The sequence below is a fragment of the Amblyomma mixtum genome, chromosome 6 (genome assembly GCF_055824585.1).
Source record: "Amblyomma mixtum isolate Tamu chromosome 6, ASM5582458v1, whole genome shotgun sequence".
NCBI lineage: Eukaryota > Metazoa > Arthropoda > Arachnida > Ixodida > Ixodidae > Amblyomma > Amblyomma mixtum.
Window position 1 is genome coordinate 76,004,491 of NC_143017.1, and position 25,449 is coordinate 76,029,939.

Genomic DNA, 25,449 nt, shown 5'->3' on the forward strand with positions numbered 1-25,449 from the left:
CTTGTACTCATTGTATCACCGGTAGGTACCCGGTGGCACTGGGGTTCGAACCCCGCACCTCCCGCATGTGAGGCGGATGCTCAAACCACTAGGGCCACCCGTGCGGTAGATTGCAGCTAAAACAGTTTGACTATAATATAGCAGGCTGTTTAACTGGTATAAAATAGTTGGCTTTTTATTTATTACAGTTAGGCTCCTCATTTATTCACAGGTCTGAAGACCACTTAAGTAATGTCCATATCGGCTTTTAGATTTTCAAAACAAATTCCAATCTTATCTCCGCTGCAGCACATAGAATTCTGGAGCCGCAAACGGGCCAAAAACCTCAAATAATTTTGCTAGTGCAAAGTTAAAAGTTTTTAACAATGCACAGAAAGTTACAGAAGTCGGTATACACACAAATAATGCAAGTAGTGGTAGGTCGCGCCTCGTTAATACGACCCCGTTTAATATGAACGACTCGAATCATGGACAATTTTTCTGGGGACCAAACTTTTCCAACGTATTTACGCATCGTTAATACGGAAACTCGCTGTCTGGACAATGGACAAAGGGAAAATGCACAGTGCCCATTAGGGCCATTGTATTTTTGCCTCATTAATATGAACGGTAATGTGTTGTTACGGACGGCTCGATTTGTGGAAAGTTTTGCTCTGGGACCAAAGTGTCCACATTAATGAGGAACGACAGTTTACGTGCAAAAAGGTACTACAGAACTGCCAAGAACACATTTTTTAAATCATATCAGAAGGCTATAGTTTTTTTTTTCATAATTATGCAGATAATTGTGCAGAATTAACGACAAAACTTTTCAGGACTGAAGGTGCGTGAAGAAGTACACAAAAAACGGTCCCGAAGATAGTAAGAAAACATACAGGCACCTCAGCCTTTAAATAGAGAATGAAGATGAACAGGAATCTTGGCGCGCTCTTCCGCGCTCCGAACCTGATGCATTTATTTACTCGGGGAGTATATATTACCTTATAGAAGAGAGGTGAAAAGATCACCATCACTTATGACGTATTACACAGGAAAGAACAGTACACCGTGCTCAATTTCACCAAGCAAGCATCTCAGATCCAATTAAGCGCCTTTGAGCCTGCAGAGTCCTCGGCAGTGATTCTATCTTCCTATGAAATTAAGGGTGCGCGCTTGGCTGCAATGTGCCAGCCTTATCTGCAACCGACCCGTAATCGAGCCAGAAAAAGAATCGGGCTCGGAGGCTTCATTGCCCTTCGCCACCCAAGGACTCGGAAAATTTGTTTCCTTCTTGGTGCTCCCCCGCTATGCTGCCCCGCTACGGATCGCAATCCGAAAAAGGAAAAGTGCCGCTCGTGTCGAACGGTGTTTCTCTGCACTTATAGAAACACCGCGACGCCTTCAGCTTACCGGCCGCAGTGAATGGTTGTGTGCTCGGGGAATCCAGCTGCTGGGCATCGCACCTTCCGGTTAATTCGATCCCTTATTGCACGCTGGGCCGCACGGCGATAAGGACGAAGTTTTAAAACCTATACGAGCGAAACTCTCAAAGCTTGGAACTCGTTGGAGATACAAAGGCAGAAAGGCGGCGAGGAAAATTTCGGCCGTAGATTTACCGGGCAGCTCTTGGCATACACATTTTGCCCTGAAGACCATACTCTTATTTATTGTTAGACAGACATATACTCACATAGAAGGCCGCCGCGGAGGCTCAGTGGTTGTGGTGCTCGGCTGCTGACAAAAGACGCGGGGTCGATCCCGGCCGCGGCGGTCGAATTTCGATGGAGGCGAAATTCTAGAGGCCCGTGTACGAGGCCCGTGTCCCTCATGGCCTGAGTAGAGATGTAAAATTTCAAGAAATTTTGAATGGCATGAAAAAAAAACCGTTTTTTTTTTCAAGGTTTTTTTCATGAAAAATTGGAAATTTTGCAAAACGTGACAAAAACAGATTTATTTGCAACAGCGCAACGATCAATAATAATGCTCCGAAGTTCAGTCGCATATGCAGTTATAGATGTCATATTGTGAAACGAGCTTCTTGTTCTATTGCACCGAAAAGATAAATAATGATTTGCACTTCAGGCAAATATGGAGATATAAATATCATATTTGTGGAACGAACTTCTTGTTCTATTGCACTGAGAATGGGAACATGAAAACTGATCTATAAGTCACTCTATAAGTCACTCCACGTTTCTCCACATAAGTCACTCCACATTTTGTTAGATGGCAGTGCGAGTCCATCACGCTTGATCTCGTTTAGTATTACCAGAGTTTCAAGTGTTATTGTGTAGCCGTCCTACCCAGTCTCTGTCGCCAAGAAGTTGGGCGTATTTGGCTAAAACCGCTTAGTGCACAGCAGCATATGTTATTCATGCCGTGTGTGTAGCGCTGTAGAATTTGCAGTCATTTTGTTTTACTTCAGCCATGAGTTCAAGTACTTTTTTAAGTCATGTCCGGGTCTTATATGTGACCTGGCCTTCAACCCGCTTGCTCGCAGCCCGAACATTTTAAAAGCACTACCTGGCACTGGCGATGACAACTGCTCTCCAATCATTCAACGATGCATGCTATATTGGTTTTCAAAGCAAAAACAAAAACCCAAACTGAAAGCAAGCAATCCTAAAACCTTGAAATTGCATTGTGAAATTTTCGATGTTTTTTTCCATTTTTTCTCGTCTGAAAAAAAAAAAACGAAAAAAAAAAACGTTTTTTTTTCTTCAAAATTTCAGTGTTTTTTTCAGGCCTTCACATCTCTAGGCCTGAGCCGCTTCGAGACGTTAAACCCGCATAAACCATAAACCATTTACTCACATAGGAACTACGATGAATTGATAGTAGTTTGACTCTCTCACACCTTGCACGTGGTGACCTGAAGCAAGGAAACCGCATACCCCAAACGTGAATTAGGCCATCTCGTAGTTGTCAGCTCCAGTATTGAGTAATGATACTGCACGTCGTCTCAAAGGCGAAAGGAAAAACTGTCAGTGGTCGTTCCGTATGACAAACATGGGGGCACATCACGTGCTGCGTGGTGCGTGTCATTAGCTTCAGGGAATGCTCTCAGCGCGTTAGCATAGTGCCTAAAATAATACTGTATATTCTAGGCACTATAGCGTGAGCATGAGCTAGGTTCTTGGCCTCGACGGCTGCTTTCCAGCGAAGCCGAAATTTCAAAAACGCCCTTGTAAGGAAATTAAAGCGCAAGATAAAGTATTTTCGACGATCCACATTAATCCGGAGCTTAGAGGGAAGCTCACCCGTTTTGTGAGAATTCGAACACATTGAGAAACACGAATGAATAAAGCTAGCCTTCAAAATGATGACGTAATCACCTATTGAAGCTACGACGGCTCCTCACATCGTCAGAGAGAGCGGAGAAGCTCGATGATAACGTCATCGACTGGGAGACTTCAGAATCCCGCTGCCTTCGCCCACACCTATACCGTGCGCCGTCGGATGCCGCCAAAGAACGCGTCAAGAGCTTTACCTTCGGTGGCTTTGGTTTGCTTCCTTCAGCCAGCGTTCTGCTTTGAAAATGTACCGCCGCCTTTAATGATGTCATCATGCGACCGTTTACTCGGTGCTGTGCGCTGCGAAGAAACCTTGACGGCGTCGCGGCATTTTTTCGACGATTACGCCATCATTTCAAATGCTAACGCAAAGGGACTTTGCATTTTTTACTTGCAAGCTTGACACATTCGATTCCTTTAATCTCGTCGCACCTCTGCAGTAAGTATCCCTTTTACGCTCAAAGTCTACATCGACAGGTATCGCGGCTGTATCTCTGATTCAACGCACGATGTCGCTTTTCGTTGGTCTCATAGAGAGGGAAAACTGCCGGCGCTGCACTTCGTCCAGCGAGGGCATGCCGGGAAGACGAGGCTTTGTATTTGGCTTTGCTGTTGTTGGGCATAAAACGTGGATCCAGCCGTGACAGTACGACTCTTCTCGAGACAAGCATCGAAGAAATGCTGTGAAAGCTTCCATGCCAGCCTAACATGGAATTTTCACTTACATGAAATTTATTGCAGAAGGGAAAAATGTAGAATTAAAATGATTTAACCTGCGCACAAAGGGTAGCATAACAGCGCGGCTACCGATTTCCAGGCAGAGTCCCCATTTTCAATGCAATACTAGCAAAGCTAAGTACGAAACCTCATCTTGCTGGCATGGCCTTGAATGAAGCGCTCTATAAGAAACATGCCATAGACGGTGGCGCCTCTCTTCCCTCCAGGCAATTTCGAGAAACTCAATGGCCGGTCTGCCCTCCGTTATCCTCGGCCAATGTGATGCAATTATATATATTTTTTTCATTCTGTTACGTACCTATCATCTGTGCGCTCACTGGCCTATCTGGGCGGTAGGCCAATCTCGCTTAATTTGTGTATTCGAAGTACCATCGCTTGCGTGCAGCGAACTCGTTGTGCAAATGAGTTTCATGTTCACTGCTGCCGTTTCGAGCCTCGTTCCACTGATTTAGCTATTCTTAATTTTCAAAGTTTACCACGCTACATAATTCCCGTGCACCTGAGGAGGAAGGGATTGAGGTCGTGACGCTCAAGGTTTGAATAAAGGAATCGATTTTCTTCTTAATGCGCGAGCAACGGGATGGGCCGTGCGATTACTGCGATCATATGGTTCCATGCATGCAATATTCTCGTGCCTTTTGTCTTCCTGTTAACCACTATACCAACTTTAACTTGTTTCAGAAAGGAAGACATAGTATATCTTTGTTCATTTCTTCTTTCTTTAATTGTTTTATGAGCAAAACTTCCGGCTCAGCCTTTCAGTCTTTTGTCCCGCAAGAGCTCTTTGAACTTTCAACTCTGCGACTTCCGCAACAGTGAACGCGTGTCATCTTTCCATTATCGCCAACGCCGCATCACACAGCATTCGTGACGTTCTAAACTGATTGAGGGGGAGGCACGCGCACGCAAAAATGGCCACGCGTGATCTATATGGCAAAAGACATGCCGGCACACTTCCTCGTGCGTCTTCATAAACGACGCATTCTCATCGAGCGCAAAGCCATTGTTATTTCATTAACACCGGCACTGCTTCGACCTCCCCTCCCTCTCCTCCTCTCTTATTTTCTTTGTCTCCCGACGTACCGTGCTATAAGTCTTTGTGAAAATGGTGGTATTCGTAGACACTAACGTCTCTTCCCCTATAAGACGCTATCGAGCAGAAAGCTCGTTTTCACGTGGGCCCCCATCGTTCGCCCGATGGAGGCGTCCCTCTCTCTCTCTTCGAGGACAACGTAATGCACGTAACACGAGCGCTCGTCCCAGAAAGGACGTTCGACGAGAGTTCCTCGGGACAAGGAGATAGAACAAAGTTGCCGGGAGGAGACATCGGAGGGGGCCCGCGACCGGAGGCCCCTCGGGAAACTCCGAAAGCTATTTTACGGGTCAGCGGCGCGGCGAGGCGGACAAAAGAGAAGCGATAGGCCGCTCAGCGAACTCCGGGGCTGTGAGACGATTAATAAACTAAAAAAGAAGCAAGGCATTGGAGAGAAGGGGAAAGGGAGAGAGAGAGAGACGAAACCGAAGGAAGCACCGGCAGCCGAGAGCTAGTTTTTTTTCAGAGGCCCCGAGGAAAGTGAAAGGAAAAGTAGGACGACTCTTCAACTCGGCGGAAGAAAGGAAAGAGAACCAGAATTCCGTTAAAAAAGTAAATAAAAGGAAAACAGAAGTAGCCCCCCTAAGCCCGATAAAGCAGCAGCGGAGTGCTGGACCAGCGAAAGCTTTCGCTTGTTCAGCTTTCGCTTACTCATGACAACGTGTCCGTCGCTTTCTTCTTTGCCGGATTACGATAAGCGATGAGATGCGCAGTGCGCCTCGAAGTTGCGTTCGTGAGAGCTCGGTGGCTGCTCAGCATGCAGGTCGCGCCTTGATCACACCAGGGTGCACGCGCAACGCACGGTGTTGCATACGTAACGTGAGTATGGCATGCGACTTGTGAATGCAATCATGCGCGTGCGTGAGTGCGTGGCATGAGTAATCGGGTATTACTGCTGCGTAAATTTTGTGAGTGAAGTTGCTTGTAAAAGCAGGAAGTAACAGGCCCATCTGTTGCGAGACACCTCTCAGCTCGTGGCTGGTTGCAGCGCGCCACTTATAAAAATGGTCTACAGACAGCCTAGACATTTTGTAGACTTTATTGCCTTCCTATAGACTTTATTACCTTCCTATAGTCTATGAACTGTCTATAGACAAAAGTCTACTGGAAGTCTATGGCCATAAATCTATAGATTGTCTATAGACTGTTTATAGAATTTTCATTGACTGTAGACTATTTAGGATTTGTCTATAGAGAGTCTATAGACTTTGTCTATGGACATTCTATAGGCTGTGTAAAGAAATGTTTGTAAGGGCGTGCGTCCGCTAGTAAGAGTAACGCTGGTTGAACTGCATTCCTGGGCTGCCTGACATCGCTGTGTTTGTTTGTGTGTACAGGCGAGGAGGCTTGTGTAGAGCGCAAAGTGGTGGGGTGCGGGACAAATAACGTGAATTCTTACCACAGCGGTCGTGCTTTTGTCGTTATATGCGACAGCCCTTGAGCGCAAGGATTACTTGTAAAAACTATTGCTTGCTTTAACATCTTGCGACTTCGGTCCAGGCTTGTCCAGTCTTGCCCAGGCTTGTGCAGGCTTCGACCGCTGTTGACAAGCCTGCTGACGTCTGTACAAGTTTGCAGTCGGCGAAAGTAGCCTAAACTGTTGTGCAGCGCGTTCTGGCGGTATGATGAGGGAAAAAAATATTCAGAATGAATTTAGACAACAGTTGATAGGTTTTAAGTAAGGTTCACATTCACTGGACTGTGTTTGCCTACTTGGCTGCATGTAACGAAAATGTTAACTTCAGAACTTGGATGCTACGGCTACAGCCCAGCTCTCACCTTGCTTGCTGCCCAGAGCTCAGGTGGAGTGTTTCATGCAGCATTGACGGTGACTCTACTGTCTTGTCGGGCCATGATAGGGACTTCCAGTGCATCGGTTACTCGTTTATTTGGCGAAGCACTTAAAACGAAACCTTAGCGCAGGTTAATGCACGCACCGAAATGAGTTTACTGCTGAGAATACCATGAGAACGTATACTAATAATGAGAATAGCCGGGAGTGGTGGCAGGTCACACCCCTAGCAGAGATGAATTCGATGAAATTACACAATAACGATAGCATTGAGCCCGGTCCGTCGTTAATAATATTCTCTCTCTGCTTTCTTTCCTCCTTTTTTTCTGGTTTCGTTATAATTTTGTTTTAAAGACCCCTCAGAGTACCTACGTATCGGGTACCCCCTTCTCGTAGATCCCCCGACCGAAGAGAAGAGTGTGTTTCCCGGTTGTTATACGCTCTCTTCCTGAAAAAAGAAAAAATAAAAATCCTTGATAAGTCGCATTTTTTGTGTACGTCGCACCAGACACAACCACACTGTAGAGTTGGCGCAATGAAGCTGCGCAAAGTCCGCACAGGTGTACAGCAGAGCCCCATTATTTCTGCCATTTTCGCCCTGATATCAAAAAACCCATAACTTTCGTATGCTTCACGCATTATCCGAATCGTAGTGTTGAAAGCGACGTATCACCAATTTCATGGTTAGTGCAAAGCTGTAAACATCCCTAAGCACAGTCGCGGCGGAGGTCAGCATAGGGGCAGGCACGTCTGTCCAACGCGCATGTACAGAAAGGGCCTCCAACTGCGTGGTCATCTCGGGCAGCTAGTGCCTGTGTCTGAAATAAAAAAAATACAAGTTGCATACAGTCAGCACCGTGTATATACTGCACCGACGAAAGTTTTAAAAACAGCCAGCATATATGCACTTGCTCGAAAGTGACGAGGAGAAACGAGGTTCATATACACAGCATGTAAGTGCTCAACTTCCAAATCCCTGAGTGGCAAACTTCGTTTATCCTCGTCTTATTCGCGCGAGTACGAAGGCATTCAAGTTGTAAGGCCTTGTTTTTCTTCTTTTTTTTTTCCGGACTAGAAGTAGGTTCTATAGTGCGGTTTGTTTCGAAAGATACGATAGCTGATTGCCCTTCGGTTTCTCCACTTGCATGGTACAATACCTATTAAAATTCAGTAGCGTGGCTTTTTGGGCTTGTTGGTACATAGTTCCAATACACTGTAGCGTATTGTGTCCTCTTGTTTCTTGTGTCCTCGTCTTTTGCGGCGCTACAGTGTATTGGATCGATTAAAATTCACCGACGCTTGGAAGAGACGCCCGGCGCGTGGGTAACGGACGTGAAAGATGTGCGCTCTTGGGTGCGATTTTCTAATGAAGGCCGAACTCTGGAAAAAAAAATTAATTTCCCGCATTTTGTGGCTTTCATGAGTAATACTTTTTGGGGAGCTAGTTGGTGCATGCTTCCAGAAAAGGGTTGTAGCGCCGAAACAGACAACACACAGAAAGCTAGACGGGACAGGCGCAACTTCCAACTGATTTATTCACCGCGAATGCGGTGTGCACATGCCCCCTTGGAGGCGCTGACGTCTGCTGTGTACGGCCAGTCGGCGGTCCCCCACAGCTGCTTATCTCTCCCACTTGAGATATTATGGCGCGTGACCCGCTGTTTCGCGCCCGATCCTTCTTCGGGTTGGCTCTCAGACAAAGTTCGGCCTTCTTTGAGCTCTCGCTCCTACGAACGCACGTTCATCACTTTCGTAACACACTCCAGTAGCGATGAATGTCAGCTGAACAACAGATTAGCACACGAAGTTTTTCGTGCAAAAACGTTGACATTTTGCGGTATCTAAAAACACTTCCGATACAAAACAGGGTCGTGTGATTTCCTCAAACCGAGCGGTGCTCTCATTTTGTTAGCCCCAGCCTACCAAGCGGCCACATCTTTTAAAACCGAGCGCACGATGGCACCTACTTTCATTTCGAAAAAGAAAAGAAGCAGACGTTACAATTTGAATGCACCTCGTACGGTGTATACATACGGAGAGAATGAGGTACCCCACGGGGCACTGAATCGCCCCTGAAGTTGTCCCCTCCCACATTAAAAACAAACAAGAAAGCAGACATGAGAGGAAGCCCGCCCCAGAAGACGCCCGAGCTGTCCAAACACTGCGCTACTTTCCAAGTCAGGTTTCGGAGGGTCCCTTGCGCGAGAAGGGGCCGTTCCAGAAACAGGGTCACGCCGATGTCTGCCGGACAACATGCCAAGCGCGCGAACCATGCCGAGGCGGTTGATAAACTCCGCCCGTACGCACCCGCGAAAGCAATCTACATAAGCGAAGTTCCCCGCTTCCCTGCGCGGACCAGACGGCGCTCATTCGCCCAGTAGACAGCGGGTGGGACCTTGGCACTTGACTTTCTTCGATGGCCACCGTGCAAGGCTTCCAGCCTTGAGGCCAAAGAAAAAATAACAAAGATAAACGATAGCTGCGCGGTCGACTTCGAGGCAGCCTCACCCGTGCCCCGTACTGTGTACGATCCGCGCATATGCGCGCTGACCGTCCGCGGCAACTATTTTAAAACCACTCCGCGGCTGTCTGTCCATCACCGAAAGCGGCCGAGAGATACATACAGGCAGCGACGAAACAAGCCTCGCGGGCCTCGGCTGACTCGGCCTTTGTAGGACAGCGAGACGGGCATCTTTTTTTCTTGTTATTTGCCCTTCTCTGCCTATATTTCTGCGACGGGAAACAAGCAAAAAGAAAATGCGAAAAATCATCCGCGTTCTGACTTTCTTCCCATTTCGTTTTCAGGCACGCTTATCCGACGTGCGCTGACAACGTCGTATTCGTTTTTATATACCCAAGGTAGGGCAGGACTAAACGAGCGTGGCGGCGAGAAACTAAAGGAGATCAGTGTGGCTTTCCTTACATGGGCTGCGACCACGCGGAGAAGTTAAAAATAATCTACTCAAGACGCGCAGACGCGTTTGTGGGTGACCGCGGATAGCTACGTCATATTTTTCTTTTTCGCCTTTCTCTTTCTTACCTCATGACAACTTGCGCATTTTATAAATTTTATGAACCGGAGAGAGCGTCTCTTGATATAGCAGTGCAATCCACTCTAAACTCTCTATATTATGTATGTATATCGTGTCCTTCGGACAAAACGAACAATCGTCGAAGCAGTAACTATTTTCACAGTGTTACCAGTTAGATATGTTTTAAGTCAACCATTGCTGCAACGTAATTTTCGCATAGTTTCGTAGTTCTTATGGTGCCTTACTCAGAAAAAAAAATAAGTATTTCCCCCGTTCCAAGCAAAAAAAATAAAATAAAGAAAAGTAGTGCTGTTCGAGCTGGTTACAGGAGTCTGACCACTCAATATGAAGCACAGTACATGTCTGGACCGTATACCTATTAGGTCAAAGCCAGGCAACAGCGTACGAAGGGTACAGTCACAGTGCATACGCAAACGGCTAGTCGCGGGCTGCCGTTTGTCCGCTATTGTTCGGCTGTCACGGATATATCTAGGAAGTTCACTTTTCGGCTTTTTTTTTTTTTGAAAATCCGGGGATATTTTTTCGCTGTTTATTTCAGAACGCAGCTTACGTTCTGAAATAAGCACTAAATTATTTTCTACAGTTGAAGGACCATTTTTCTTTCGGTAATGAAATGTGATATTCCTGTGCATTCGAAAGTTACTTAGAGTACACCCTGACCATTTTGCCAGCATGAGCAGTCGATTCACCCATATTTAACGCACAAATTGTCGTATATACATCTGTGCTTGTAGAAGGAAATGATGATCGAACCGACAGAAAAAAACACTAAATAAGTACAGTCTAGCCCGTTTATAACGAAGCCACTTATAGCGAAATAGCGGTTATAACGAAGGGATTTCAATTTCCCATTCCCATTTTTGCATTTTCAATACATTTTGGGTCCGGTTTTAACGAAGTACATAAGAGCGCGTCAGCGGATATAACGAAGAGATTTAATACCAACCGAAAAATAATCTGCCAATCAACACATTTTTGCGTCCTTGAGGCGATTTTTTCCGCAAAATTAAGAGCAAATTTAGGCTGACGGCGTCACGGCGTAGAGCGGTAGAGCACGCCGCGCAGGGGAAAAACGTAAAAAGAACAGAGACGATTTTTTTTTTCGATGACGTCGCCGAGAGCGGCCGTCTTGGCCAATCGCGGTTCTCTATTTCTCCCAGGTATGCCGGTATGCCGATGTTTGCCGATGTTTGCATAGGTATGCCGATGTTTGCATTTTTTTTTCGTAGTCCGCATATTATGAAATAGCGGATATAGCGAAGTGATTTCCGATTCCCGCCGACTTCGTTATAACCGGGCTAGACTGTATACTTAAATGTTCGGTTGAGCGAGACGGCGGGGACATCATGTGTTCTGCATGCTGACCGCAGCGATAGAAGTGCCGCAGCAGATTGCGGTGGGTTCAATGTAGCTATTCCTCAAAAGGCTGCTGGATCAATACCTCCCCCCCCCCCCCCCCCTCCCCTTTCTTTTCCCACTTTACTTTCACTCATAGGCCAGGTGTTATTCGCGAGGCGCTCGGAGCGTATGTCGAAGGCAGAAGACAATTCCCGAACCTCACAGTGAACAGGATAACGGTTATGGCAATGCGCGCTGAGCATAGATGAGGACCATAAGGTCTCATGAATGCATTAGGCCCATCTCTTGCTCCATGCATTCATTGTTCATTATACGCTGCGCTTCGTCTGCGCGGTACGTTGCACGTTTTTTCTCGGGCATTCGAAGATGCGAATATAAGAGCTTTAAATTCGGCTTCGTTGGTGGTGTTAAAGTTATTTACTGACGGGAACGTTGTGGTTGAATTTGGGCAAGGTACAGGGTCAATCAAACTTAGAGGGAACACGGCTCCGCGTGGCCACGTACCTGCTGAGTGCCATTGAATCTAACCCGTTCATGAATCAATGCAGAGTGACGCACGAGAAGAGGGGCCTCACCGTGGTGCTTCGTGTCATCTGCCCCTTTGCACGAGTTTGCTGCCGGCTTGGTCGCAATGGTGCTCCGCGTGTGCGCAGCCACGCGGAGCCGTGTTCCCTCTAAGTGTGATTGACCCTGTACAACGAACACTCGCCTTTGAATTCTTTACCGGATCCTTCGTCTGAAGGATTGCAGAGGTGGACGCTATTGCAGTTATGTCGTTTTCACACTCGATGCGTTGCTTTGACCAGTGGTCGGAAGTGTCGTACGCTTCGCCAAGAGAAGCCAGCATTGAGAGGTCACAATTTTGGCTTGGAATAAAGCGAAACAGACCTCGCGGTATGCACAAACCGTTACCAGTTCCCTGCAAAAGTGGTTACTTATAACTTACCGGTGTTGCAGCCGTTTCCTCAGACCGCTCACCAGAGAATGCTTTCTTTCTTGCGTCATGCACGGGCGTTCCACCTGCTCAAGGCAGGAGTACATTATGCGGTGTATCCATGTGTACGGCCTATAAGGACACTAAAGGTGACACTTGTAGCCTTCAGTGCGTTCACTCATAACGCACTGATAAGAGCATTTACCTCTTTCTTTGCCGTTCTCCATCACACTAATCTCGCACCTGTTTAGAGCATACCGTACCCACTCATCTAAGGGCAACGCTCGTGCATGGACCGCTCCCCCAACTTGAGAGCTGATAATTTGGGAAGCCATCCGCAAACAACAATTGCGTTTCATTGTGATTAAATTTCCTTACAGGGTGCACTGCCATGAAAGCTGCCACGTGACATATGGTTACTGCTATCATTTTTTGTGATCTTCCAACATGCACTGCTGTGCAACTTTGTGCCATTTAAAAGAGAATTAAGAAGCACATGGCAACGGCCAACCCCAAAGAGACGCCAACAGCATGGCTAAGAGGAACATTACTTCCTCAAAGTTCTTTTAGCGCACAAAAAGACGACACGTGAAGACAAGAAAGAAAGGACAGAGCGCTGTCCTGCCTTTGTTGTCTTCACGTGTCGTCTTTTTGTGCGCTAAAAGAACTTTGAGAATGCAATGAACCAACTAGCCCCACAACACATTTTACTAGCATTAATTTTGTTTGCTCGCAGAATTTAATCGAAACGTCCTCAGACATTGTTGCCTCGGACATTGTTCTTAAAAGTTTTAAGGTTACATAAATATCGAATGCAATAGGTGGAACCGAATATGATTTCATTTTTGAAGATGACGGTTAAGAGCCAGGCCTGAACAACGCCGACAGCGATAGCGACGAAGAAAATTGAAAGCAATACGGTCCAGGAACAGTGCCGGGCTGCATGTAGCAGGAAAGTATTTTTACTCTGAAATATGCGGAAAATTAAACTGAAAATGCCGCTGTCGTGTTAAGGCTTAAGCCCTTCCAAAATCATAAAATAAAAGAGATGCGGGCTTAAGCCCAGTGTATGCGATACGTCATCATCTGCGCTTGAATATGTTCCTCTGTAAACTAAAGTTGTCAACGGTTTATGTTCCATTGCAGTGCGCTTCGGTGTAAGCACAACCAGAGTCCTTCAATACTTTTACTGGTCATAAAGCTTCGCCGCCATGCTAAGGCAGATCTTAGTACGCTGCCACAGGCGACCGCACCGCGACGCTAGGTGTCGTGTGAGGGCACCGAGCAAACGGCAAAGAGCATATTCGCATCTAGTTTTTGCCGTTAATTCTGCATGTTGTGGCTATTATGTTGTATGTGAGCGCCTTGAAGGATGCCGAACGCCTGCTGTTTACATGGCTGTCATTCCGGCTACGAAGAAAAGCAGGAAAAAAGTTTTTTTATTGCGCAGGGACACCAAACGGCGAGAAATGTTGAAGCAGGCCATACCGCGGCAGGAAACTGGGTGTTTTTGCACTTTCGATTTCCCGCATGCTCGTTTCTGTGATAAAACACATCGACGTTAGTCATAATCATTCGTGTCGATAAGTGGTTTGTCTAGTGTGCTGCTGTCACGACGCAGTGTGAGATACTGATGCTCAAGCAGGACGCGCGACGCCCGGGGTTATTGACTTGCCTTCCGACGTACAGTCTTTGTCAAAAGTAACCAGGCTGCATGGTTTGCTTCTAGCTTCTGTAGTGGAGCCCTTGTGACTTTCCTACAGATCAAAAGTTGTCGGAAAGCAAGAATACCCCCCGTCCTTACCTTTAACGACCATTTCAGCTTCAGGGAAGCTGTAAGGGCTCCACTGTACGAGCTAGAAGCAAACCACGCAGCCTGGTTACTTTTGACAAAGACTGTACTTGTCGAACTCGGAATCGAGACCTCGACACATGGAAAACGTCGCCAAGCGCTATCAGTTGGCCACGAGTATACGTAGATACTGCGCCGATCTTGTGCATGAACCTCTCCGATAGCAGCAGCTGTTGCAAATGGTGTTGCGATAAAGGTATGCATAGCGGGGCTGCGTACTACATTCCTAAACGGAAGCATGGACGGAAACGCATTTTGTGACAGGGCGCATGGCTGCACTTCATGAAAAAGACCGACCATTAGTGAACGCGTGACCCGTACGAGCAGCGCACAATCCCGCGTCCATCGTCAGTAAGAATTAAATCAACAGAGTTGATAATAAAGCTCCAGCTTCATGACGAAAATGGGTTCTTGTTATGAACTCACCAGGCATCATTTTATTGCCTCTTTAACTCTTTGACACGCCATGGTTTGTTTGCATCGAGAAGAAACTTTTTTCGCCTAAATACTGTAGTCAGGCATTAGAACGACAATTTGCTTGTTTTCCAGCGCAAAAAAATTGCAGTTGATTTTTTGCAACCATGTGCAAAATTTTGTACAGAATGCCATAGCCGATGAAAATAGCAACATTGAAAAGCCGCGACTTATCAGATAAACCACTGAAAGAATGCTAAAATAATTTATATTTCTAATGCTAGCATTGATCTTCAGAGGGCGGGAAAAAAAATGACGTTACTACCGATGGCAAAATATGTTCGCACAAAAATGGAGGACACCTAGCTACATCGTTCACTGTTTCGCGAAATATTATCTACTGCATTCGCTATATGGAATAAAAAAAAACTAGTTCATTTGCTACGTGAAAGATGTGGCATTCACCCAAACTAATAAATCACTGCTAGGTGCACCTTATTCTGAGAAGCTACGAGTTCGCTTTATGCACTACAGTTTACATGGTGTGTCGGATTCGGAAACACGAAACGAGCGGTATGGGGAAGCGGGGGGCGGGGAGGGGGGGGGGGGGGGCGGGGAAGGGGGGGGGGGGGGGTGTTCACAAACGTAATGCAGTGAAGTGCCCGACGTGAGCGTCATCATCAAGGAAAAAGGATGCGGTGCTGTACCCCTATATTCACATCATGCCAGGGTAAAGAAAGGCCGTATGGGCCCTAATTTTTTGTTTTATAACTTTCATATACGTCCGACCGTTTACTCTGCTTACTCCTGTGCACTGAAATTAAACCTGAGTGAAATGGGATTTGACAGGTACGCGGCTTCGTTTTGTTGCTCGCATATACAGGGTGTTCCACCCAAGAGTTTAGACAATTTTTAAAGATAAGGTTTTTGAGTTAGAAGAGAGATTTTTTCGGCATAGCATTGTCAGTGGTGTAGTACATCGGTAAACAGCTAAGGAATGCTAACTAGCAGTCTGATTTACTAATATTGAATAGTTAACTTTTTAACTATTACTGTTAGGCTCCTTAATTATTGTGAGGCCTGTAGCCCATCGTAAGTAATATCCATATCACATTTTAGAATTTCGAAAACGCGGCTACCGTCGGCGCTGTGGCCCAACAAATTCTGACTACATCGCGCTTTCGAGAAGTTTGCAGGCAAATAAAACCTCTCCAGTGCACATGACTCGTCGAAATAGCTGAAATTTGTTGGTCCACAGCGCCTAAGGTAACTGCGTTTTCGAAATTCTAAAAACTGATATGGCTATTACTTACCGTGGGCTACACGCCTCTCAATAACTGAGGAGCCTAACAGTAATGGTTAGAAAGTTAACTATCCAATATTAGATAAACATCCTGCTAGTCAGCACGTCTAAGCTGTATTCTGATGTGTTTCATCGCTGACAATGCTATGGCGAAAAAAGCGCTCTTCTAAATCCAAAAGCCAGTTTTTAAAAATTGTGTAAAGCATTAGACGAAACACCCCGTGTACTCGGAGAAAATGAACCTGTAGAGAAATTCCTTGGAGCGAATAGTTAATTACACTTACACACGTGACCACCTACGTGACCAAACTAAACAAAGAAAGCCGCTGCATATCCGGTTAGCTGGAAACTTGGTCTTGAAGTGCTCGCGAAATAGCACATGAAGGCACAATCGACCACGCGATGGACAGAGCGCTAAGTGTCGTCGTAAAAGCTTGCGATACTCAAGACTGGGCTCGCACCTATCAATGAGATTCAACCAAACACATCCCTTCGCGTTTATGAGTGGTGACCGCTGCGCTTCCGTGGCGCATACACTGTAAAAGGAAAGGAGTAAAGAAGTCGTAAGTTGTCCTCTAGTGAACTGATTTTTATAAAGGAGTACGCTATATGACCAGCTTACTCAGTTCTCACTCCCATATAGTGTTTAGAGAGCAGAGTTACGTCAGACTTTGGCGTACCGGTCACGTGCATAGTCTTTCGCTGGACCGCCAAGGCTGGGACGAAATTTTCGCCCGCAGCTTTTTGACAGCAACCTCCCTCATCTACTATTTTTCCAGAACGCTTATTCTTTCCACTTCGCAAAAGAACGCGCAGGTGAAGAGCGGCAATAGAGCTGTCGGACCCGGTATTTCAGCGCGACCCCTGCCGCTTCGAGTTAAACTCGTATGCATGATAGTTTTGTGGGGAAGTATTGAAAATGTGCGGCTAAAGAAAACTTAAGGGAGCATCTTTCTACGGAGCCGCTATATCGCACAGCAGAAATAACATCCGTTTGTTGTCGCCAAACTTTTCTCTCCAAGTTTTGGGTTTGTCTCCAAGTCGCGTTAAAATGCGTGCTCCACACAAATTCCCTGCACTCGGGAGACACTGTCAACAGTCACAACGGGTGAGCTTCGTGGCCAGTAAAAGCATTGAAGGACTCTGGTACAAACAACCATGTGTATTGGTATAATTGGTGCCCCACTGTGGTGAGGCACCATTAATGTCCCGGTACTTCTTCGTTGTACCACATGAGAAAGCGAGCCCACTTCAACAGACGATAAAGACTGCCGCGAAGTCCTCTGTACCTCAGCGTGTATCTATAAGAACCAGGCTGCATGCCTACTCCTTGTTAGTAAGCATTGAACCATGCCACTTTTCACTTCTCCTGTTTTCCCTCTCCTTTCATTCTGTCAACAAGGAGCGAGGCGTGCTCATCGGCCGACCTCTGCACCAATCGTTTTACACCGACACCTATTATGTGCGCGTTCCCTGGGTTTCGCGCCGTAGTAGTGCGTAACCGGAAATTGGTTGCCATGGGAACCACTCGGAGAAACCATTGGAATGCTTAATCACGTGGGTGGCAACCCTGCGAGGGGTAGGTTATGGCGAGATCACATGAGACTGATATGAATGCGTAACCCTCCCACTGGCTCGTAACCGTGTGAGGAGGAGAGTATGGCGAGCAGGACAGGCCGCTTCAATGCCCCTGAGGCGTATTGTGTCATGAGCAGTAAATCTGCCTACTTTGCGGCTCATATTAACGTAAGCGCTTGTGCCCACGCACGCATGCACTGTTCCAGCTAAGTACGTGCTCAGACACACCCACACGAACGTTGAAACAAGAAGTCAAGCGCGTCACATGGCATTACCCACAGCCGGCGCCCTTTCGCCCAGCGATCCGCGAAAGCAGCTCCGAAACGAGTGAAACTTCCCCGACGCCCGGTCGCGACCGGCGCGCGATGCTGCCACGGCTGGTCAGCACTCAGGCGCCTCACGCCCCAGTGGGTCCGCCTTCCCATCGTCCTCTTCGATATATGGGGTGCACCCCGTGGGGCGTCCGCGAAAGGAAGCCCAGTGGAACGCCTTCGCGCGACGATTCGGGCCCGCGCCTTCAACACCGTGCGGTTCAGGTCGCAAACGCCCCTTCGCGGCACGCTAGACTTTTTTTGCGCGCTTTCTTTTTTTCTTCGCTGCTGGCAGCGCGGCATTGCTATAGAAAACGCGCGCACACCGCCCAGCGTAGTACGTAGTACGCGCTTCACTGCTCCCTCAGTTTCGGCCGAGCGGACGAGTGGCGCGCCGGGAAGGGAGATGCCCATACTATATCTGTTCGGAGGAGCACAATTCGAGCCGCGCGAGCGGGAAGCTTTCCTTATTGCGCTTGCGGTCGGCCGCGTCGCGCACGATGAGCTATCCTCGGCTGCGTGTGGACGGCTGTAGAGCGCGAGGCCGTTTCTAAGTGAATAACGCCGCATGCACTTCGGATTGGACGCCACCGCCGATTCTTGCATGCCGGATTCGCGGAGGAAGATGCGGCGGAGAGAAATCTCGGGCGCTTTGCATTTGCGCCAGGCTTGCCAGTTTTTGAGCGCAGCTGGCGGATGAAGGTCGACTGGCGAGGGAAACATTCCGAGGGGCTTCTGGGCGCAAAAACTAACAAAAGCTCGCACATTTGTCACCCACTCCCGCCCGTGGCGAAAAAGCGCAGCAGTAGCTATAGAAATACTGTAAAGATGATAACCGTAGGCTTAACCTGCCCTGAATAAAAAGGTTTATATTTATGTTACCTGGGTCGCGCAAGACTCACCGGTGGCAGCACCAGCCATCGCAGGGCAGTGGCGCATCGCTTAACTGCTGCACCACTGCGCCATGAGTAGCATGAGGACTGCCTTGGGATCTATGAATGCAAAGGAGGGAATGACCAATTCCGCATATATAGCCCTTACCTTTTTAACGTTATCGCGTCATACCCTTAGGGTAGAACTTAGGTGTCCCCTCCAATTTTTATGGACTGAGGTTGCTTGTCGAAATCAAAAAGGTAAAATTACTTCATCGACTTTTCCTTTGCCTGATCCTCTCGATATATAAATTTCTGCGGTTGATATGAGGAACCTTTCCGAGATTTTTCTTTCGAGTTTGTCCTTCGCGCGGCCAACAATATATCAATTATTTCGAACCAAGGCGTGCATTTGTACTTTAAACGATACAACTATAAGTGTATGGGGTTGATGACCCTCTGGCCGCTATTATAATGTCAACTAATGTTGAAACACCTTCATAACTGCCCAACAGAGTACCGTTCATGCCGCCGGTATGTTCCTGCGCGGAGCTCTTAGGCTGGCAGAGTTGCCCGCAAGAGAAGACAAAGGATTGCCCTCCTCGAGTTGATGTTTGTTTCCCAACTGCTAGCGCGCTTTTATCAAACAAGAAATGCTGAAACAAGAAACTCTAAATCTAGGAAATGACACAACGAAAACCGATTGGCGTCACCACAGGTGGTCATTTTAATAGATTTGGTTTTAGCGTCTGTAGAGGACGGATAACCAGATGTAAATTGCGCAGGTAGACCACGGACACAAGAACTGGACAAACCACGAGGACGCGTGCAAACTTTCAACTGAGGTTTTTAATTTCTTGCTTCACAGGGATCTTAGGGATTGATTCGCTGAACCAATTGAATAGGCCACGTTCAAAATTATTCGAAACAAATCGAATATGCCCCCATGGTCATGAATGACGCGAAGTTCGAATAAAGCACGCCGTAGCTTTCTTTGATGACTGTTTCAAAAGCAGGGTCCACTCCCACGCCGCACTGTTTGCTGCCGTGATCGGTCTGCGCGAGATAAAGGGTTAAGCTCTGCGACGCAGTTCATTCATGTGACTGCGTTCATAAGGCCAATACATGGCCTCCAAGATAGGAGGACGCAGCAGTGCTCAGGCAAGTTCAACAAACCGTGCTTTGATGCCCGATCTCAGAGGAGCTCATACGTAGCTATCACCTCTCTCATCTACTCAGACATAGCGCTGTATTTTATTCGCTGTCGTCAACTAGAGCCAATGACATCTTTTCCGACACGTACGACATTGTTTTGTATGCTCTGTGTGTTGTCCGGTCTCTACGCGCGCTTATATCATATATCAGTACCAGCTTGCCCAAGTCGCATCCTTAACGTATAACCTTACTCTCACAGACTTAATATACTAACCTCTATAGTGTCGTGTAACCCTAGTGGAGATTAGTGTTGCGTCTTTCGACAACTACAGCTAAACAGCTCCATAAGTACATAAGTTATAGCTCATTAACGCTGTTCCACCGCTAGCCCTTCGCTGTTCAGCACGATTACTCGTTTCGTGCGAATATTCATACAAAAAGCGAATATTCATACAAATTCGTATTTGATTCAGTACTTTCACTAGTCGATTCGTGTTCGATACGGCTTTTAGTAACACTGTTGTTCGATTCGGCTTTCATCTCCACTCACCGAATTTTATTCAGTAGTAAAGCTAAAGTATTCGTATTAGATTTGGTTTTCAGAATGTAGTATTCGCTCACCCCTTTATCACAGCAGGTCATGGGAGTTTCATTAAACCTCAACTGAAAGTTTACGATCATCTTTGTCGTTTATGCTCTTGTGTCGTCGTTCCAACCGACCAATCATCGTCTAACGGTCAGTTAGGTTTCGGTTCCCCTAAACGCCATTCCACGCTCTGTAGGACTTAGGTCATTGAGATGCAGTTCGCATTTCCCTAGCAGGGGTTTTATTGTCGAGATCAGAAACGGAATCCCAAGTTGTAACGGTGTGATGCGAGAGAGAGAAAAAAAAAATTATTATGCGTCCCAGATCCCGGTCGCTGATTCAAGTGTGTTGCATTGAGGCTGTAGCATAAGCGCGCCTGCAGCGCCCGGCCAGCATCCGTTTCGATTACTGATAGACCACACGGCTCGCCTCTTCCCGTCCTGCAATGCACTCTCATTCACTCTCACCGTCATTACCAATCAAAGTTTGCACGTTGAATCAGAGTGGCGTGAAAAATATTTCAGCTTTAACTCAAAATTTTTCCCCAGTAAATGGGCATTAAACTTATTTCCAAGAAAAATAAAAAGGGGGGTGGGGATTGCCACGCCACCTTTTGACACGCCACCTTCCACCGCTGGCAGACGGTAGCCGCTCTCCGGGATCTTCCCGTGGCAGCCGTCTTCCGGTTGTCCATTCCTCCTCTCTCGCCGTGGCAGGTGGCGATTCGCTCTCCTGCTACCTGCCATCACGCCACCTGTCATGTCAGGTGGCGTGTTACGCCGATGACGACACTCACTACGACGCGGAACGCATGAGAGGGCGCCTAAAAGCTGCGCTCTAAAAAAGGTCTTTTTGCGGCCTTTGGGGCAAAGATGCAGTCGTGATATTTCCACAGCTGCACCCCTTCCTTTTTCCGTATATTCTACTCCATACAAAAATGCGAGTACCTGGCGTTCTTGGGAGTCACAATAAATCATCCTTCCTTCCCCATCTCTCTTATCAAGGAGGCTATTATTCAGCGCCAGGCAGTTGCGAAGTCTGCTACTCAATTATTTCGAGCATCGTTCGGCCGCCCATAGAACGTTTCCGTCTATGTGATGAGAGCATGCGCAGAGACATTTTCTTTTCCAGTCTCTCTTCTTCTTTCTTTTTTCTTTTTCTTCCAAGCCCCTCGGGGAGGCATTCCTATGGCTTGCAGGAAGGTGTCTATATATGAAAGACACGTTGCGCTGGCACCGGCACCTTCCAGGGGCGATGCAAGTGCCTCAGCAACGGGATACTTCTGGCGACCAAAGCAGAAACGCATAGTGGGCGAAACACAAAGCAACAAAAAAAGCTGGAAGCCGCTGACCCTGTTCTCGCAATTAGATGCGCCGTTTCCTCGCGCACATTGACTCCTCTTTAATGTTTGTTTTTGGCTCCGACACACGTGTTACTGCGAGCGCATGCGTGCGTATAATACAGACGCATGACTGCAAACGCTTAGGGAAGGCTAAAAGTAGCCCCCGTTTCCCGCATCTGCATCCGAACACCTGCGATCGCGCGCGTTCGAATCGTGAGTGTCCGCGTTGTGCCGCGGTCATTTCGCCACTGAGATAATCTGGGAGAAACCTCTGGGTCGCCCGGGCCTTTCTTTTGCGCAACATCGCAAAGCAGCTTTCCAAATACGTGTTTTCTTCGCCGGCATTCACGGTGAGCGTCGATTTGAGGTCACCGTGAGCGCACGTTCGCAGCACTCGGTTTATTGGTCACGTGACCCGAAGCCCGCCTTACGTAGAAATGGGTCTTTGAATTGGAAAACCTTAACACGCGGCGCTGGCCTCGAAATTCATGACGCGAGGCTCTTGCCGAAAGAGCGTTTCATTGCGAGCTGTGTTCTTTTTTTTCCCATTTTGTTATGTACAGAACAAACTCAGGCACGCCCCAGTGCTCCCTGAATGAATCCTTGTCGGCATTCGAAAAGTACATAAGCAGCCACCGAATCACCCTGACAGGCATCAGTCAACCTGTCGGCGCACAAACTATATACTCTCCTCGTTCGTGCTACACGAGAGACGAGTGCCGTTAGAGCCCCAGGGCAGCCTTTCGACGTGTGTGCCCTTAGTTGTAAAGAGCTATTTTTAACTATCGCCCGCCTGTTCAGCAGCTAAATTCATCCGTCTGATGCGTGTAGAGGTGGCCCTGATTCCAGCACAAGCCACTAGTGACAATGCGAAACAACACAGAAAACAATGCGAAACAACACAAAAAAGACAGATAGCGACGCAATCGAGTGCAGATTGCGTCATGAAGTTGAAGGTCGACGCTTTTGGTGCGCGCGCATGCGTGTGTGCGTGCGTGTGTGTGCCTGTGTGTGTGTGCGTGTGTGTGTGCGTGCGTGTGTGTGTGCGTGCGTGCGTGCGTGCGTGCGTGCGTGCGTGCGTGCGTGCGTGCGTGCTCCCCAGGTGCTTGATATAGTGGATACTGTCGAAGCTTTACGACAATGATTGTTTTGACCCTGGTATACGCGTTAGCTCAGTTATGCAGTTGAGCAAAGTAATATTGTCTCTGCTCAGCTTCCTTTCGCCTTTTTTTTTTCACTACGGAAAAGCACTGAATGCTGCATATGCTCTTCGATGACAAACAAATGAAATCCTACCAGCTTTTTTTTTTTTTTTTTGGGGGGGGGGTGTTCATGCTGCGCAGCCTTGGCAATCAGTCCTTTCTTTTTGCTTGAATATTTAGACGCAAGTGTTGTGCCCTTTTAGATTCCTCTTTTCGACCTATTCCTGCCCCTCTCCTTGTGTTTGCTTTCCGCTTCAGCTCAGCTGCTTGCCGAACTAAACTTGAAACAGTACCACTGCACTGCACCACTACTAGTACTTCAGTAATAACAACACTTAACTAGCGCACATGCCTAGTCTGGCGAAATATCGAGACAATAAACATGCTGAGCGAAAACCATCGAGGAACGTCATCACATTTGAACGAACATTCTCACATGCTTTTTGCGAAGTTGCGCGGGACGTGCCACAAAACTGAGTCAATCTCTCTACTAAGGATGCCGTTTTCTTTCTTTCTTTCTTTCTTTCTTTCTTTCTTTCTTTCTTTCTTTCTTTCTTTCTTTCTTTCTTTCTTTCTTTCTTTCTTTCTTTCTTTCTTTCTTTCCTTCTTCCTTTCTTTCTTTCTTTCTTGCTTTCTCTCTTTCTTTCTTTTATATTGTTTTTGCATGGATTTATGCGTGATTCACCAGCTTCAACTTGCTGTGGTGTGTTGGTAAAAACTTCGCAAATTATTATTACATACGTGCAGCACTTACAGAGCACCAAACCACTGCCGAAAATTATTAACGCATTCATTTATGCGCAAAATACACCGATATACAACATACCCTCCTGGGACCCGGCTGAAGAAAATATATCTGGCATATTGAACGAAGAAACGCAGGCGCGGCACCAAGCAAGGTAAACAAAAGATCTTTTTGAGGCACTTTCAGAACTTGTGCTGCCATCTAGTGAGCGTCGTCAAAGCCGCATCACTGCTCTTTTTCAGGAGCGCTCAGAAAGGTGGGAGTAAGTGCGCCACGTTTTATGCTGGTGATAAAAAGAAATCAAACAGATTAACATGCGCTCCCATATGCGGTAAAGCTCTTTGAGGCTCTTATTAACGCTGTTAACAGTGCACCCAACACACATACCCATATGATGGAGCGAAGAGGTGACTTTATTCCTCATCTGTGCTTCGGAAATTTCCCATTTTGCAGCACGCAACTAAAACTTCGACATGAAAGCAAAAGATATATCAATAATGTTATGGGACCATAGTTGTCATATCCTAAGCGTTTGAACAAAATCGGAGACGCAGCACCACTCCGGCACCGAAGAGGATACTATATTCCATACATGACACGCGGCATGCTGTGAGTGTCGTGCGTTACTGTTCGGAACAGTTTAACGCGATTAGAAAGTGATCGTATAAATCTAACCGGGCCTCACGCGAGTGCGTCACGCGCGCAGTATTAATTACATACAGTTATCCAAGGCTCGGAATTTTGACGCGATTCTTGAAAAGAACGGATGAGCGCCTTAAAAACCATCGACCTTCCCCCAACGTGAGCTCACGAAAATCGCGGCTGTGGAACGTTAAGTGGAGCAACGCAATTGAGTGGTCCCTTGCGCCTTTCTTTTCAGTGGCACTGGCAAATAACCCCTTCGCAACACAGGCATGGCGCTGTTATTGCGGACCCATGTTCCAATAACCGGAAGTGACCAGAATGAGAGCGTCGACGCAGCAATCAGCGCGTGTGCCTCGCGTGGCGCTTCGTCGAAGCCGCCGCCGAGGCCCTTTTGTTACCCCCTGTTGACCGCGCGTATACTTGGGAAATCCCCGCGAGCTCCCATTTCGCGGTGTAAGCGGAAGCGGACTTCCGAATGGATAGAGCAGCGCCCCATTCGTGCTCCCTGTGCGAACGTATAAAAATAGCGCGCCCACGTAACTGGGCTCTAAGTGCGAGCAGACCGAGTGATTGCCCTTATTTCTTTTTCTCTTGCTCTTCTTCCTGTACCCCGGAGAAAGACATACACTCTCCCATTATTCGGCGGTAACCAAGCTCGGTTTCAACCGCTCACCGAACCTACCACTTGGGCAAATGCATTTATAGGCCGTAATGGCGAGGGATAACTACGAAGGCTCTCATGGTCGACCTCCCTGGGACAATAAACGTGCAGGCGTTCGAGGCGAATAAAATTCCATCCCAGCATCGCCGCGGCTCAACCCACGAGCGAAACACGCATTCCTCAGAATCCACAGGAAATGCAACGGGCGTAGCTTAAACTGTGCTGCATGCAACTACGGAGACCAGAGGTGTAGACGGAAGCCACACGTGTCCCTCTAAAGAGCGCGCTGCACGGCGTGTGTGGCGCAGCGGGGATAGCTTTCGATGATCGCAAAGAGCTCAACCGTGTCCGCCTGCCTATTAGGGTCAGCACCAGCGGATACCGTTGCTCACGTGTCCGGCTACGCCTCTTTCAAACAGCCCCTGCTCAAGCGACGGAAATTGCGGCGTTCGAGTGGTAATGGATAGGCTACCTTAATTTGTTCTGCTTTGTAATACCTAAAGAGGGGAGATGCAATTGTACGCATCTCCTGTGGAGCCCTC

General features: G+C 47.4%; 1 protein-coding gene across 2 annotated transcripts in view; it reads left to right on the forward strand.

Annotated features, from left to right (window-relative positions):
• LOC149339419 (serine protease 30-like) overlaps nt 1–25,449 on the forward strand; it is a 72,159-nt gene that overhangs the window by 37,573 nt on the left and 9,137 nt on the right. Inside the window, exon 1 of one of the 2 annotated variants that reach the window (XM_089550473.1) lies at nt 5,795–5,922. The exons of the other annotated variant lie outside the window; for it this stretch is intronic. The gene's annotated coding sequence lies outside the window, so the exon portion shown is untranslated. Of the gene's footprint in view, nt 1–5,794; nt 5,923–25,449 lie in introns of those variants that run through there. 2 annotated transcript variants of the gene reach the window in all.